The sequence below is a fragment of the Charadrius vociferus genome, unplaced genomic scaffold (assembly GCF_000708025.1).
Source record: "Charadrius vociferus isolate BGI_N301 unplaced genomic scaffold, ASM70802v2 scaffold147, whole genome shotgun sequence".
Classification (NCBI taxonomy): domain Eukaryota; kingdom Metazoa; phylum Chordata; class Aves; order Charadriiformes; family Charadriidae; genus Charadrius; species Charadrius vociferus.
In genome coordinates, this window is record NW_009649570.1 from 261,942 (window position 1) to 278,183 (window position 16,242).

Here is a 16,242-nt window from a genome sequence, read left to right on the forward strand (position 1 = left end):
AGTTGCCTTCTTCCAAAGGTGTAATAAACTCTTTTTTTCCCCTGAGTTCCAGCCAAAGCTCTCTGTTCAGCCAGGATGGCCTTTTTCTCCGCTGGCTCATCTTTTGGTACGTGGGGATGGCCTGCTCCTGTGCCTTTAAGATTTCCTTCTTGAAGAATATCCAGCCTTCCTGGACTCCTTTGTCCTTCAGGACTGCCTCCCAAGGGACTCTGTCATCCAGTCTCCTACATAGGCCAGAAGTCCAAGGTGGCAGTTCTGCTGACTCCCCTCCGTACTTCTCCAAGAATTAAAAACTCTGTCATTTTGTGATCACTATGCCCAAGACAGCCTCCAACCATCACATCACCCACAAGTCCTTCTCTGTTTGAGAGCATCAGTGGGCACCTTCCTTATATGGCTCGCTCACCAGCTGTGTCAGGACTTTATCTTCCACACACTTCAGGAACCTCGTCGTTTCCTAGACATCACATATATTGAAAATTAGCACATTGCTCTTCATTAGGAAGGCTGAGATAATTAATTAGAATTTATAATCTAGGTTTAAATTCAAATAATACTGCCAAAAAGAAGAAAAAAGGTACAAACTTACGCTTTTAAATTGGAATTGCAATGAAATGTCAGTGATACTGAATGCCTTTGCATGAGTGATGCTGCACACTAAACCAATCTTTACATGTTGCCTGAAACTTCCTAAGTAGAATAAAGTTTCATGACTAACTTCACTTTTATTTCTGTCATTTTTAAATATTGTATGCACTTTTGCGAATATGGAAAAATGCATGCACTTTATTTATTTATTTTCTTTCTTTATTTTTACCTAACTGTGGGACAGGTGAAATGGCAGTCCGAAAATTGGAAAGAGGTATAAATCTTCCTTCTAACTGTAGGCACAGAATTTAATCTAATAGGGGACCAGTTCCACCTTTTTATGCTTCCATTTCCTCACTCTGAAGATGTACTAGACCAGACCAACCATGGCTAAAAATGACAAGTTTGGAATGTCTACTAGATGTACTCTGAGGTAAATCCTTTCATTAGAAAATGTGATAGTTCATTGTTTTAGGTAGAATTAATACTGTGTTTCCTCAGATCTTTCTTCTGCAGTGTTTATTTTACTCTTTTTATATTTTTGTGTTTATATATTTCTTTTCTAAGTTTTGGAAGAGGAGCTAATGATTTTATTGCTAAAAAACACAGACTGCAACAGCCTTTATGCAACAATCATGTTTGGTTTTGATGTGGCTTTTTTCAGCTCTTGTCATTTTTCCTTTGTCATTGAGTTTTCACAGTAGGAGGGGGGACTATACAGTAAGCTATAATATGAATCCTATGGAAAGGCAGGGGTAGTAAAGGATAAACACAGCATCCTGTCAGGAAATACTGCTTTATAGGCAAAAAAGAAAAGTTCTCCTAGATCAATATTTGACAAAGGAAATTTGTTGTGCATTTGTTTGAAATCAGTTTCTAGAAGCAGTAGCAGTTCACTTGTTCCTGCACTGTACTGTATCTTGTCATTTTACATGCTGATCTCACATCAATTTCTAGTCAATTTTTTATGCATGGGAATTAAGTCACATCATTGTCAGTACTTAAATTTGCAGTGCATGGCATAAGTCAATTTTTCCCCACTCCAAGCTGTAGTTTCTCAAGACAGGAAGCTTGTGCCCTGTGATATAGGAACCTTGTACAGTCAATGAGGTGTGGGTGAGAAAGTGGCTGGATTGGTAGGAGAGCAGAGCAAGCGATAAGATGTATGCAAAGATCAGTCTAACTGCAACCTGAGAATCTCTGTTGTAGAGGAGAATTGACCCTATTTTCTTTGGCTCTGTGTCAGCATAAAAAACCCCAACCTCTTGCAGTCTAAGAAAACTGAGTCAATGTTCTGTCAACACAGAGGGGCCAAAATGAGCCTCCTGCCTGAAAGCCACAGTATTTGTGAGGCAGAAGTGGCTTCGTGCTGAACCTCTGCAAGGCTAGTCCTTAATGGGAATATCTGGGCCAGAGAAAATAGTTAACAGTCCGCTGCTTTGGCTTCTGTTGTGAATAGTATGTCAATTGGAAGAAAAGAGTGGTGTTTACACCTCTATTAATCACGTGAGCAAGTATTTAATGAAATATGTTAATTGGAGTATTAATTGAAATTTTAATGAAATTTCCCATCGTGGGTGTTAGCCCCAGAAGACAGTAATATTTTTAATGTTCTCATTCTAATGTTTCTTAAGACTACTGACTGGATGCATAATGGAAATATGTTAACAGCAAGCAGGATTCCCATAGTAAATCTGAGGTGTCCATAATCCTTTAGAGGTTCTCTAGAGGTAGGCGGAAAGGTCTTGTCTAGGGTTCACATGAAGCAAAGTAGACATGCTCTGAAGAAAACCAAATAATGAAGACAATTCTGAGAATGTGTTCTTGAGTGAATTTGGTTCTATGTTTGTTTGTAATATGTGTAAACATGAAGGGATAAAAGGGAATGCCTGAATGTGAACTATTGTTAGGAAAAGCAAAACTCACTGCAGAATAGGAAAAAACAACTAAGGAACTAAAACAAACTAGGAAACAAAGAGTACACAGGTGCAGAACTTGGAAAAAGAAAAAAAAATGTTTACTTAAAAGTTTTAAAATTTAAAAACAGAGATTTAAAAGTAAATATCTGTTTCCTTATTGTTCTGAAGAACCAGAATATAATTTACAGTGGTTTACTCCCCTCCTCTTTGATGCTTCTAACTGTCAAGTTGCAGTGATTAATTTTGCTGATGAGAGTGTAATTTTCCTCTAATTTTGAGTTGTCTTCTTTTTCTTTGCTTACTTCTTATATGGGTCTCTACTTCTTGTTTATCTAGGTGGTTCAATAAGGATTTAGGAACTTTATATACTATAGGTTTTAGCCTTAAAAAATGGATACTGTGATGAATATTTCCATTGTTATTAGTAAAACAAGTAATCATTTAGAAAACCTAAACAAAATCCAAGCCACAGGGGACCCAGACATATATAGCAGGAAAATGCTTCTACCGTGAAGAATATATATTCCACAGGGACCAAATAATAAGAAAATTTTATTATCCCATTTAAGAATGCGGGATGAAGAACAGAGCAATGAAGTGACTTGCCTAATGGTTTAGGTCTGAGCTAGGAACAGAATCCAGACTGCTTGCCTCCGCAGGCAGGGTATTAAAATGGATTGCCCTTCTCTCCTCTGTGAGCAATAAGTGAGGGCTACCTGTTTAACAGCCTGGATTTGATAACGTATACACTGTATATTTTGCTTAATGAATTGTTTTTTAGCATAATGGGGATCTTTTTTTTAAATGTTGTAACTCATTAATGATAAATTATTTATGGGCTCAAAGTGTCACTGCTGGAATGATACTTCTTCATTATCAAGTGGCCGTGTCATGTCAGAAGACACTGGTATTTATTTTTCAGGGAATAAGTACCAGAAGATGCTGCACAGGATGTTCTTTCCTATGAAGCCTTTGTTAACATTTACCCCTGAAACACATGGTCTAAGTCTGAAGGAGTGAAAATGAATTTTACTTCTAATATGGTTTAGAATACAGATGCAAAAGTCCACTTTTTTGGAGTTAGTATTGTCTAGTGTGTACTGCAGAGAACCCATCTTTTAAAACCAGCCATGGTGATATAATGATATATGTCCTAAGGAAATGTTCTTACAAATTAGCTTTATAAAATAATTTCTCCAATTATGAATATGAATATGAATTAGAATTAGAATTAGAATTAGAATTAGAATTAGAATTAGAAATCAAGCCCTGCTGGAGGCTGAAGTGGGTAGATTTTGGCCTGAGAGATACTATGATAAAACTATGATAAAAGTTGGAGTTTGCACACTACATATTCTCAGACATGTCCTTAAGCTGTCTTTAATGAATGCCATTCTCATTAATTTAAATGTAATTTACATGCAGACAGCAATAAGATAATTGAATAAGTTCTTCATTTAGAAGCCGTTTATATGGTTATTCCACATGAAGTAGCAGGGCTATAAATTGTTAAAATCAGGATAGAGATATGAATTTTCAGAAACAGATTTAAGAGCAATAACCGCTAATCTCCGGTAGTTAGTTATTGCTTTAATTCTGAGAGGGTCTTTGGGGTGGGAGGGAAAATCCTCGCTATTCTTCAAAGGAGGAAAATCAGCCTGGTTTTGAAGGATTATAAATTTATTTTCCTAAGTCCAACTGGCTTCCAGCAGAGACTCCATCTGCATGATAATTAAACCTTTTGGAGCGGGACATCTCCTTTTGTTTTGTGCCTGCACAGCACTAAGCATAACAAAGTTCTGGAGTGCTGTAGCAATAAAAATGTGGAATAATAGTAATCCACCGGGAAGAACATTGGGCAGATTGTAAGATGTATGAAGCTAATATAGCCTTTCAAGGACATTATGTCAAAAGAGAAAAATCCTTCTTTCTGCTAATGCTCAGCTCAGGAACTTCTATTTGTTGTCAGGACACCTGCCATCCAAAAATTAGCTTTGTGCAAAGGGTTACCTCTCTTCTCATTCATTTGGATAGTTTTCCCTGGGTTCCTTCTTGAGTTTTGCTTTCAACTGCCTCTAATTCCCATTTAAACATTATGTCTGAATGACCCAGCATTGCAAAGCAACTTCTGTTGGAATAGGGTTTTTTCATCAATATCATGTAAAAACTTTTAGATGTAGAGAAGTTCTCAGGCTTCAATATGAAACCACAAAACTGTCTGCTCCTTTGCTGGAATTTGCTCCAAAACATTATTAACCTAAGATTAGAATCTCCACCAATATGGAAGCTGAACTTACCTGGTTTTGTTTCTGTGGCATTTTATGTCAATCTTGTAGAGAAAGCATTAAATTGCTCATTTTGAAATATTTTAGCAGAAGGAGCCCTTATTACAAATAATATCTGGTAATGGATTTCTACCTCTCTGTGTCAAAATCAGCAATGTTGTGACTTCTTTAAGAATGTTTAAAATCAGAAGAAATCTGGTATTTCTTTGCCGCCCTCCCAAAAAACCCAACCCCCCCTCAAAAGCCCAAACATTTATAGTCCTTTTTTTTGTAATAAGACAGGAAAAAGTGGGGTTTTTATAGTTTACTTGGTGTAAAATAACTGAATTTCAGCAAACCTGGCTTCTGGCCAGGCTTTGTATGACCATATTTGTACAACACAAATAATTGTGTTTAATACTGTATTGGAACTGCATTCTTAATTGCTTAGTTCTTCATGTCCTTAAGACAAAAATCCCAAATCAAAACAAATAACATTGAACAAGTCAGGCATTAACTTAATGTCTAAAAGTACCAAGACTATGGGTAGTAAACTGATTTTTCAACATACTAGGATATGCAAGGAAGCTCATATCCCTGCCATCTATACCTAAATCTGTTTTGGAATGTTCTGGGTTTTTTTTCCTAGGAATCTGGTTCATCAACTGTTTTCAACCAAACACCACTGGCTGAACATTGTAGGCACATAAGCAGGTGGGTACAACTCTGAAAATTATAAATGTATTTTAAATATGACTGCAAAGGTTTTACTTACACTATTATTTTACTTACATCATTTACTTACACCATTTACTTACACCATAAGGAGGAGAGAGATTTTTGTGTGTTATTTAACGTTACTGCAATGAAACAATCTACTTACTTAAAGCATACTTTTGTTGATCCCTCATGATGTTGATTGGCATTGAGAGAGGAGGGGTCATCCTGCAACAGCAGAAGCTTCACTCAGTGTTTAGTTGGATACTTGGTTGTGGAACCAACAAAAAACAGACGTGGAATGAGGCTCAACCAGCTAACAGGAGGGAGAAGACAATCAAGTTGCTAAAGCTGAGTCCTTGATGTGCCGGCCAGTTTGTCCCCATGCACTGGAGAGGGAGGATGTAGGATATTTCTTTGAAGAACAAGTGTAAAGGGTATTTGGCAAACCAGTCTCTGTGCTCTTCCTAATGGCATTAGCCAGAGAGTGACTAGTTAGGAACCGTCCTTCATGCATGCAGTCTACACAGAAATTAGACTGTATTAGCAACCTGTTTGCACTAGCTGAATTTTGCTGAAGTTGCTGTGTCAGTCCAATTTCTCCCCTATCCCATGAGCTCTTTCTCTAAGAGGCTTTCTCTTTTGTGCAATAATAGTAAATTATTATTTTTTTTTTGTGCAATGAAACCTTGTGTTTATTTATATGACCTGAAAATGGTAAAAATTAGTAAAGACCTTTACAGAGATACCTTTCTTTCCCCCCAATTATCGCTTGAACATCACTCTTTTGGGTAGACGAAATTACTGTGCAAATTTTTGTGTCTACTTTGCAGCTTTTTTCTTTTTCACTCAAACTATGGCTCCAGTCTAGTTGCTTTGTTTGTTTCATTTATTAGACTTTCTACTATAGCATTTTTTGGTTCTGTTTAAGTCTTATAAAATTAATTTCTTACAAATAGTACTTGTGTGGTTTCATTGCAAGATAGAAACATAGATAAATTTGCAGTATAGGAAGGGCAGGTAGAACCACTCACCATATTGAAGTTTCCTGGAATCTCTTCTTATACGATTGCATTTTTTGCTGCTTATAACTTTTTAAAACTCTGATTTTGGGGATTTATTTTCTTTTTTAGATGCTTGCCTAAGTCTGAGATTTCACTAAAAAATACAGCCAAAATATGTATTTGCAGTACTTTATAAATATACATGTTCAGTAACTATATAAATAATAGGATGGACGAGCCTTCATTTGACTGAATTTAATCTTTTATTGTTATCCTAGTAGTAGTTTATATTTTTTATCTTCAGCATTTTGGACCCAATTTTATAATATTTTCCACACTAGTGAGCAATTACTTTAGCAAATAGTTTTGTTGCTGGAGTCAATAGGATTAATCATTTCAAGGATGTGCTCAATAAAGTGTTCCAAAATTGAGCCCTTCAGCTTGCAGTGTGTGTGACTAGGGAGCACTCTTATCTTCCCTTTAAAGAACATGAGGTCCTGTAATTCTTTTTCCTATCTTTGTTCTTCTTGTACTTGTTTTTTATTCATTGGATCACTTATCAACTAAGATTATAAATTCTTCTTTCATTGTTATCAGTTCTTTGATTTGGGGAATTTATTGCTTAATAAAAGCAGGAGAATACTCAGGAGAATCCGTGAAAAAGAATATTTGTTTCCTGAGAGTGATATGTTGGAGAATTTTGAATTTCCAAAACCATAACTATCATCCAGGAGCCATAAGTTCCTGGAAAAAAATCTCGAGGTGTTACAAATTTTTCTTCAGCACACAAGCAAAGTTTGAACAAAAAAAAAATGGTTTTGACAAAGAGAAATGAGTCCCAAAGTTAAATTGCAGAGTTTGAGAAGTACATGTTAATAATATAACAATTGTGCTTTTAAAGCAAATAGTGAAACGATAGTTTAGAAATCCCATTTTTTTTCACAGCCTTCCTGGCTTCTCTTCTCTACAGCTGGTTTCTAGTTGGTTTAGTATTTGACATCAAGCGCATTTCTAAATGAATTCTGAAAAACGACTTGGGAATTGTTAGATGATGGAAGATCAATCTCAGATGCCCTGAATAAATGGAAAAAAGGCTTGGGTTTGGTGCTTTGTGAAATACAGGTATTGGCTGATAGAGCAGAATTACATTACCATATCAAAATGTTCCAGGTTAAATTTTCAAAGATATAAACGGCATCACATAAAATTATATTTTCCTGTTGAAGTAGGATAGAAAATGAAAATTAACTTTGACTTTTGTTCAATTAGACATATGTCTTGGGAAAAATTCACCTAAATTGACCTTAAAAATCTGGAATTCATTTGCTAAAAAGTTCATTGAGCAAACTCTTCTGCCTTTTGTCAAAAAATGGGCTGAGAATTTCATATGGCATGTAAAGCTCTATTTTTACATTGGATAACTTGGTGAGTTTCCCATAAAGTCACTAAGAGCCTGTGAATGTTCAGTAGTTCTATCCACAAGGTTACAACAACGGACACAGTTTTGAAACTGATGCTCAGAATTATGTGTACAGTTCTTTGCCATTCTTTTAGAGAAATATTCCATGCTTTTTTTGGATCTTTTATGCCATACTGAGCACTACACATATTTAGAATCAAATCCTTTGGAATCAACATGTGAATATAACAGCGTTGATGTAAAGGCACAAACTCTGGCCTTTCACAACATATCGGTTCCTAAGATCCACTGATCAGTAAATTTGATCCCATGCTTTTAAAGACACTTTCCTGAACATATCGAAGCAACCTATTTTTGCACTACCATTGTATACTGAAGAAGCTATTTTGGTGTGATTCATATCCTGGTGTTTATAAAAACTGTAATAATTTCTTCACCAAATGGTGTTTCCACTAAATATGGAAGAAATGAACAATATATTTTCTTAAATATCTTCATGTTAACATGTTCTCTCACGAAATTCAGTAAGTGAGTGTTTACCATTCTAACTGAGATGACTCTTTTGTGGCTCTCTTGTTAAAGTAACTCAGTGTTGAATATTACAGAATACAAATAAATGCTGATAATAAATAATAATCTACTCTTTTAAGCACTGATTATCCCTATTAAGGTGGAGTTAATAACAGTTTTGTGTGAGAGTTCGTTCTGGGTGAAAAAAAACCAACCCTAACAATAAAAAGCACATCATCTCTTATTGCAGCCAAATATTTGTAAACTGAAGTTGCTGAGAGCCTCAGTGGTAACAGTCATCTTGCAAACAGATGGGACAGTCCTGTGTTTGTGAACTTTTGCCCTAGGAAGCAAGAGGGTAAAGGAAAGGAGGGAGGAGAAAATAGAATAAATGGTCAGTAATTATTACTTATTGCACAGTATCACCTTGCAATTATTGTTTCATTCGGGCACATGTATTTAATAAAACTCTAGAAATAGTCTCAGAGTAATTCAGATACACCAGGTGGGTGTCAATTTGAAAATTGCCATTGGGTGTCTGTATAATTGTTGGGTTAGTTCCTTTTTCTTAGCCACAGTAAACAGAATGACAGAGTGGTATGCTAGACTCTTAATGATGTCATAGATTAAATTATGTTCTATAAACAGAAATTTACACCCTGTACTTTCAACTGAACTGAAAAATCATTTAAAATTTGAAAAAAAAGAGTCTGCACTTTTTATCTCTTTAAACCTGCTTTGAAGTCTAAATCAATTACATTCATAGGGTTTGTAAGGGTGTCTTAGTATGGTCTAAAATTTAGGCGAGAAAGTAATGTATTTAAGAGTGATCAGGTTGCTGTGCAGTAATGTTAAGTGCTCCTCTACTTTAAAAAGTTAGCTTAGCTGCAGAATATTTTCTTTTTTGATGTCCTAGAATTCCCTATACATCTTGGATTCCATTAACGCAGGTTGTTGATATTCACTGTTAGGTTTTTTACATCCTGATCCATAACTGGTGATGTCTCACTGTTTCACACACAGTAAAGTGGTTACTGCTTTCGAATCTGGTTTGGTAGGAAATATTTTCTACAGAGATTCATACATGAAATCTATCAGTGGTTTTGTTCATTACCTTATGCTTTCTGAAATATGCTTTATTATTTAGCAGCATCCTAACATGCTTATCGTATGTCTCTCAAACTCCACTGACACTATCCCTCCAACCATTACAGATTGTCCCCAGGCTATCACCACAACCACTGAGACACATCCAGTACAAGTCAACAGGGAAAAACCTGAAATTAGTGCCAAAGGTGGAGATGCTTCTATAGCCAATGCCTTCTGCTTCCAGTACAGAAGTTGGTGGGTTCAGTATACAGCCCGTGATGAAGCTGGAAACACAGCCTTTTGCTGCTTTAAAGTAATCATCAAGAGTAAGTACTATTTTAGGATAAGGCTTAACAAATTTGAATCTGGCTATTGCCACCTCTTTCACAGTTCAGATTCCACTACCGAACTCAGTATATGTGTCTGTTTCCATGCACAGTTTGATATCAGGTCCCCTATACCAAATAGCATGAATAATTTAGATTTAAAAACAGTTTTCTGCCTAAAACTTTTGATGCTGGTGAACCAGCTCCTTCATGGATTATCACTTTATTAGTTCAGGGGAACACTTGTTTACTAGCAAATAATTTTTATATAGACTGTTATCTTACCATTTGCTTGAGTCGTAATCACTTGAGAGCTTGGGTGGCCAATGACCTCTCGGTGTCTTCACCTCATTCCGATCACTGTGCTTGATGCCATGGACAGGCTCCTGTAACGTTTGTATTTTCACAGATAAAGCGCTGCATTTACACGGTAAGGATTTCCAACATTTTAGAATGCAACGATGAAATACGCTAACCAATAATATGATGATGTGCTATCTCAGCTACACACCTGCTTGGAAAGCTATCGCTGTTATTGCAGCCCCTTTGTGGAGCATTATGCCCATGTGGATACTCTCTTTAAGCACTTCATTACAAGCTCTGGTCACTTGTTCAACAAAGGTAAATTTAAAGTAGTTTAAGCTGTGTGACCAGGTTCAAACTTGGTGCCAAAGCGACTGAGATATGCATAGAAACACCATTATGCCTTTCTTCAGTAGAAACTACTTCTTCCCACAGAGGATTGAGAGGGCCAAGGGGGTGGTCGATATGGTAAAGAACATTTGTAAATCTTATTACTTCCACTTGAGAGTCTATCATCTCCAGTAACACACAAGTTTTTAAACTAATCTAAGAATGTTCCCATAAAGGATTAATAGCTTTTAAGCACTAGACTGGTTATCAGTCCTGTTTGTGTAGCTCAGTACTCTAATATGCAGAAACAGAATGCTTTCTATTCAGCAGAACTTTTGAGAAGGTTTTCAAGCTTGTAATTGCTTTAAATTCAATGAGCATTTTTAAAATGCAACCAAATGTTCTGAATTAAGGTCATAACACTGAAAAAGTAGTTACTATAAAAATGAAAAAAAGAAAGCTACTTCCTCTGGCTTGGTTTCTTGCAGAAGCCAAAGCATGACTACAAAGCTTCATTGACACGATGGCAGAACATGAAAGAAGTTTATTGAGGATGAGAACTACTTCCAATAAATCATCAGGAATGGCATTAACAGAACTTCCAAAAAGCTTTTTGAGATGTTTGAGATTTGCATGTTTTCTTTGGTTTCAGGTATATTAAAAAGTCCTACAAAGATATTCAGCACTAGTTAGCCTTATATTCTACACATATCATCATTTAAGCTGCTTTTTAAATTCTATGGGAATAGTCTTATGCTTATTTCATTGTGAGATTCAGATGGAAGTTGTGGGGTTTTGGGGTATTTTTTGGTAATTATATGTATATCTATTTGAAACATATTTTATGAAAAACAGAGTTTATTACCTGCCAAACCTGAGCAGGACTTCATTTTGGGGAGGAAAATCAAAACAAGGTTAAGGTTGAAGATGCAGTTAATATCTTTGACAGTGGTTTGCTGTAAATGGTTCTACCTCTTTGAATGTAGAAATCTGAATCCTACAAGAAGTTCATGTTTTTAGTTGGCTTGTACATATTGTTTAGGAGTAAAGAAATGACATAAGTTTTCTTAACCAGAATAATACTGCACAGATGATTGTAACCAGACAAGATGACGGGGTTATTCATGCTCTCTCTCATTTATTTTAGAAAATTAGTTTGGCTGCTTATCAGGAAGTGACTTCAGTAAGGAAGCACAGTAATTCAGTTATCAAAAACTCCTTTTTCTAACTCTTCCAACAAAATGCATATGAACTCAGTGTAAGAAAAACAGTTATTTGCAGCTTCTTGTCTTCAATAACTCATTAAGCTACATGCAGCATGATTCACCCTGGAAGGTTTATCTGTCATGGGGGAGGCAGGGGGAAGAATGAAAAATTCTGAGAGCACCTCAAATATATCATTCCATTATAGGCAGTGATACTATTTCCAGGTGAAGTAGCTCAGTCATCTGTTTGGAGGAAATTCCTCCAGCCCCCAGGTCTTGTACCCTTCGTTCCTGATTGTCTTGAGACAAGCAATCAGAAAATCTCTGACTTGGGGACCATATTGCCCCCAGGTCTGTTGTTGCTTTTTATCAAATACTGAATTTGGATTGCTGAAATTGCAATGTGTCCGCTAAAGATTGCTGTTAATACATTTTAAGGAGTGGAAATAATGATAAAAATTGGAGAACGTTCAGAGCAATTCACAGTCACTGTTCAAAGTTCATACTCTCTTGCTGTCAGTGAGAAGGAAAACAGCCATATAAGAGCAAATTCAGAAAAATACATGACAGGCAGTAGAAGTCTCTTTCTTAAGAGGAAATCTAGCTTGTAGAAAGCTTCTGATGTCTATGGGTAATCTTTTTTTCCCAGTTTTTACTTTCAAGAGGAAACAGGAGATCATCACAGAGGCTCAGAACAACATTGGAAAGAAATAGGAATGTCAGCCTATAGCTAAATGATAATGTAACTTATGATACTGGATATAATAATCTTGGGAAAGAGGTGAATGAGGAAAGATTTAGGTCAAAGTAAGCGTCCTGCCTGCCTCAGCTGACAGAGGGTATCAGTTGCTTTGGAGGAGTGCCTTCATGGAGACATTTTTGCCTAACCCAGCTGCATGAATCAGCAATCTGATACTGCGGCTTTGCAATGGGATGAGAGCTGGACCAAGGTCTCAGTGTGTAGTCTGAGTAGTTATGTTACTGGGACAACAAGTGTAAACTTCAGCTGTTTGGAGACCTTTCCAAGAAGAATGAGAATATTGGCACAGTCCTGCTATAAGCAAAACTGGAGTTTTGCAGCTTGTGCATCACAGACCCTAACAAATCTTAATGCTATTGTGATCAGATAAAGAAAAATATTTGTAATCTAATTGGGCTGGGCTGGGAAAAAAGTCTGGAGTTATGGAAGGACCACGCTGTTTGAAACTGTCTAAAAGGAAAAATTTTTATTGCAAAAATTATCCTGGCAATTTCTTCTTCTTTCCAAGATTAGATAGATGAGTGTTTTAGATAAAAAAGCATGATTTGTAGATTGAATATAAACATGAAGGCTTTGAGTGCACTGGCTAAAAGGAAAAAGTCCAAAGCATCTGTTTGCTTTGAGTGACATCAGAAAACACAAAACAAATCCACAGCTGTCTCATTTTGCCCTGAAATATGAATGCTATATTCAAGATATTTTGATAAAATCTATTGCTCAGGGTGAGAAACTCCAAAATGTTATTAAAGATGTTAAGACAGTTTGCTGTTATCTCTTGAAGGATGTTACATGAATATCATTATATGTGTTAACTGTTACCAGATTAAGAGTACTATATAAATTGAGGGAGGTGTTTGTTTAAAGCCATTAGGAGGTATGTATCTTCCTTAATACCAGAAGTTAGATACAATTAAGTAACATGAAGTGACCTAGAATACAGGAGGAAAACTATCAAGTAGGCACTAGCTGGTTTTCGGCTGAAATGGGACAGGATACCCACTAGAAGTGGCTTAACTGACACAGTAGATCTGTCTTGTTATATCCAGTGTGCAAATGGAATAGTACGGAATAACTGATAATGTATTGCCAGTATTTTGGGGGCAGAGTCAACTTTGTGAGGACAGCTAGGGCTGGAGCTGTGGGTAGTAGCACAAACTACCAAGGCATAATTCTTTATAGTTCATTCAACACCGCTATTACAGACTCATCATAAAGCTTAAATAGTGTGTTTAGAGGGAGTTAAGAAAAACAAACCTATCCAAAACCTTTGAAAGATGGCTCAAGAACCTGGAGAAAACAGCTGGTAGGCAAGTAGCTGTCTGCATTTAGAGCAGATCTGAACCGTAGATAGGACTGGGTTATTTATAAGATAGACCTACACTGCAATCAGCAATTTACAATCAGGGTTCTGCACCAGCAATTAAAGCATCTGTGATGAGAATAGCTTTAATCTACTGAGTTTGAGATGATGTCACACGTTGATAAAAGGAAAATGTCAGGGTAAAATAAACCTAAGGTATGTTCACTGCAATGACAAAAGATCAGAGAGAAGGAAATATGGGAAATTGTAGCATTTCAGAATTTTGCTTTTTGTGTTCACTTGTTGGTTTTTTTTTTTTTGACGAGTGTTCCATATTTTGATTTTGTGTTCTGTATTTTATCAGAGCCTCTTAAAAATAGTGAGCTTCTGTCCTGGTAAAATAATTTTTTATTGAATAACTTCAACTTGTTTCAAAGTAAACAATTCTTTCCTTCACTATTTCCTCAATATTTGGAAACTGTAGAGCAGTAAATAACTTTTTTAAAAAATTAAGTGGATAATTTTCTTAGAGGGGAGTTTAGTTACTGTGTTTCTTCTGGAGTGATGGAAATGGAATTTTATCTGTAACATCTGTTTTATTGCCATTTGTTTTAGAACCTGATCTTTCATGTACTAACAAACCACCTCTGATGGAGACCCCAGCAGCAAAATGAACAAACAGCAGCAATTCTGCATCCTGTTCCATATGAAGGGCACTGATTTCTACCAAAGAGTGCAGGTCTGGCATATTTCTTTCAGATTTCTTATATGACAAATTTCTCTCATTTGGATGCAGCCTGGTGAATGATGAAGCATCATATACCAGAAGCTTGCACAGGTAAGGCACTCTTGAAAATTTCAACAAATTTGATTGCTTAGAGCTTTTTGCTGATTGAAAGCTGGTTGATTAACATGTTCACTTGCTGTTATAGAAAATCGCATTGAATGAGTGTGACCTAAATTGAGAAAAGAATGGGTTTGGTTTTTTGTCTCCAAGTAGGCTGCCTCTTGGGTGAAGAAGATTCTGATGTCAGATATGCTGAAGTATATTGAGTTCGGAAGAGTTACAGAGGAATAAAACCAAAGTTACTGGGGAATTGGCTTGAGTATATAGCCTGCTTTAATACTCTTGCAAACACTGTAAAATGCTGTAAATTGCAAATACTGTAAAGTTATAAAATACACATACTCCCACACACAAGATTTTTAGTGACACAGTTCTTGAAGGCTTAAACATAACATTTCTGCAACAAATTTTGTCGTGTCTTTCAGCAAACCCACATATCTTCACTTTTTTTTTTTGTGTAGAAAGAATGACAAGCTAGTACAGTACATTTTTATTATCATGACTATTTGTTGAATGGTGGGCCATACCAGATATGGAGTCATGTGGCAACTGTACAAGAACAATAATTTTTAGCACAAAATTATTACACAAAGATTCTTCAAGGACCTAATGTAGGTGATGCAGATTTATAGATCCAAAATATGCCCCGGAGTCTTGGAGAGCCTTATGTTTTGCTTCCCCATTAGCTACTGCTGGGATGAGTGTGCTTGGAAATTTGCCAGAGTAGATATTCCAGAAAAAATATTTATGATTAAAATGGTTTAGTTCCAACATAAGTAAAGCAAACTGAGAATAAAAACACGCAACCCTCTTTTATTCTAGAGGAACAGTGTCCACGAGGGGAGTTCTGGAATAGCTAGTCTGGAATAGATATTGCGGTAAACTGCCAATGTATGAAGCACTTACTGATGTGTACTGTAGTGGCTTTTTTTTAAAAAAAATCTCTTAAAAAAAAAAAAGGACATCAGAAAAGAACATCTTGGCTCTTAGAACAGAGCCAAGATAGACTTGAAGGAGGCAAGAAAACTAAATATTTAAACAGAAGAGGACCAGAATATGTTTGGCTCTGTTCAAATTCACAGGAGTGTTGGAAGTCTCAAGGAGTTCTTCTCTTGCAGATGTTCCCATGTGGCTTACTGGAAAGAATAAGAGGATAATCCAGCACCAGACAGTGTCAACTGTCAAAAGGATACCTGAACTAGTTTACTGTCAAGATGGCTGGGTGGTCAGAGACCTTCACTGGACTGACAGGTAAAAAGGGTTCTTGTCATAAGTATTTAGGGCTGAGAGTTCAGGTCCTGCCTATGGCTTTCTGGAGCTCTGGCAGGACAGGTGCACCTCTATTGCACTCCCATTGCAGGCTTCAGTAGGTCTGAGGCTCACATCTTCTTGTGATTCCAAACTTCAGAGGCAGTTAAACTAATCTGCAGATGAATTGACTTTGAAGTTCAAAGCAAAGCAGAATAATTTTAATGACACATAGTTGGAGGGGATAGAATATTGTAATTCCCTATCACATGGACATGCTTAAGTATTTACAGATGACGAAGAAAGCTTGCAAAAATAAAATGAGAAGTTCAAAGCAAGTGGGGAGAAGCAAGATCTTTTTTGCTGAATTGTGTTTTCTGTCATCACTGAAATGAGAATATGCTGCTCACAC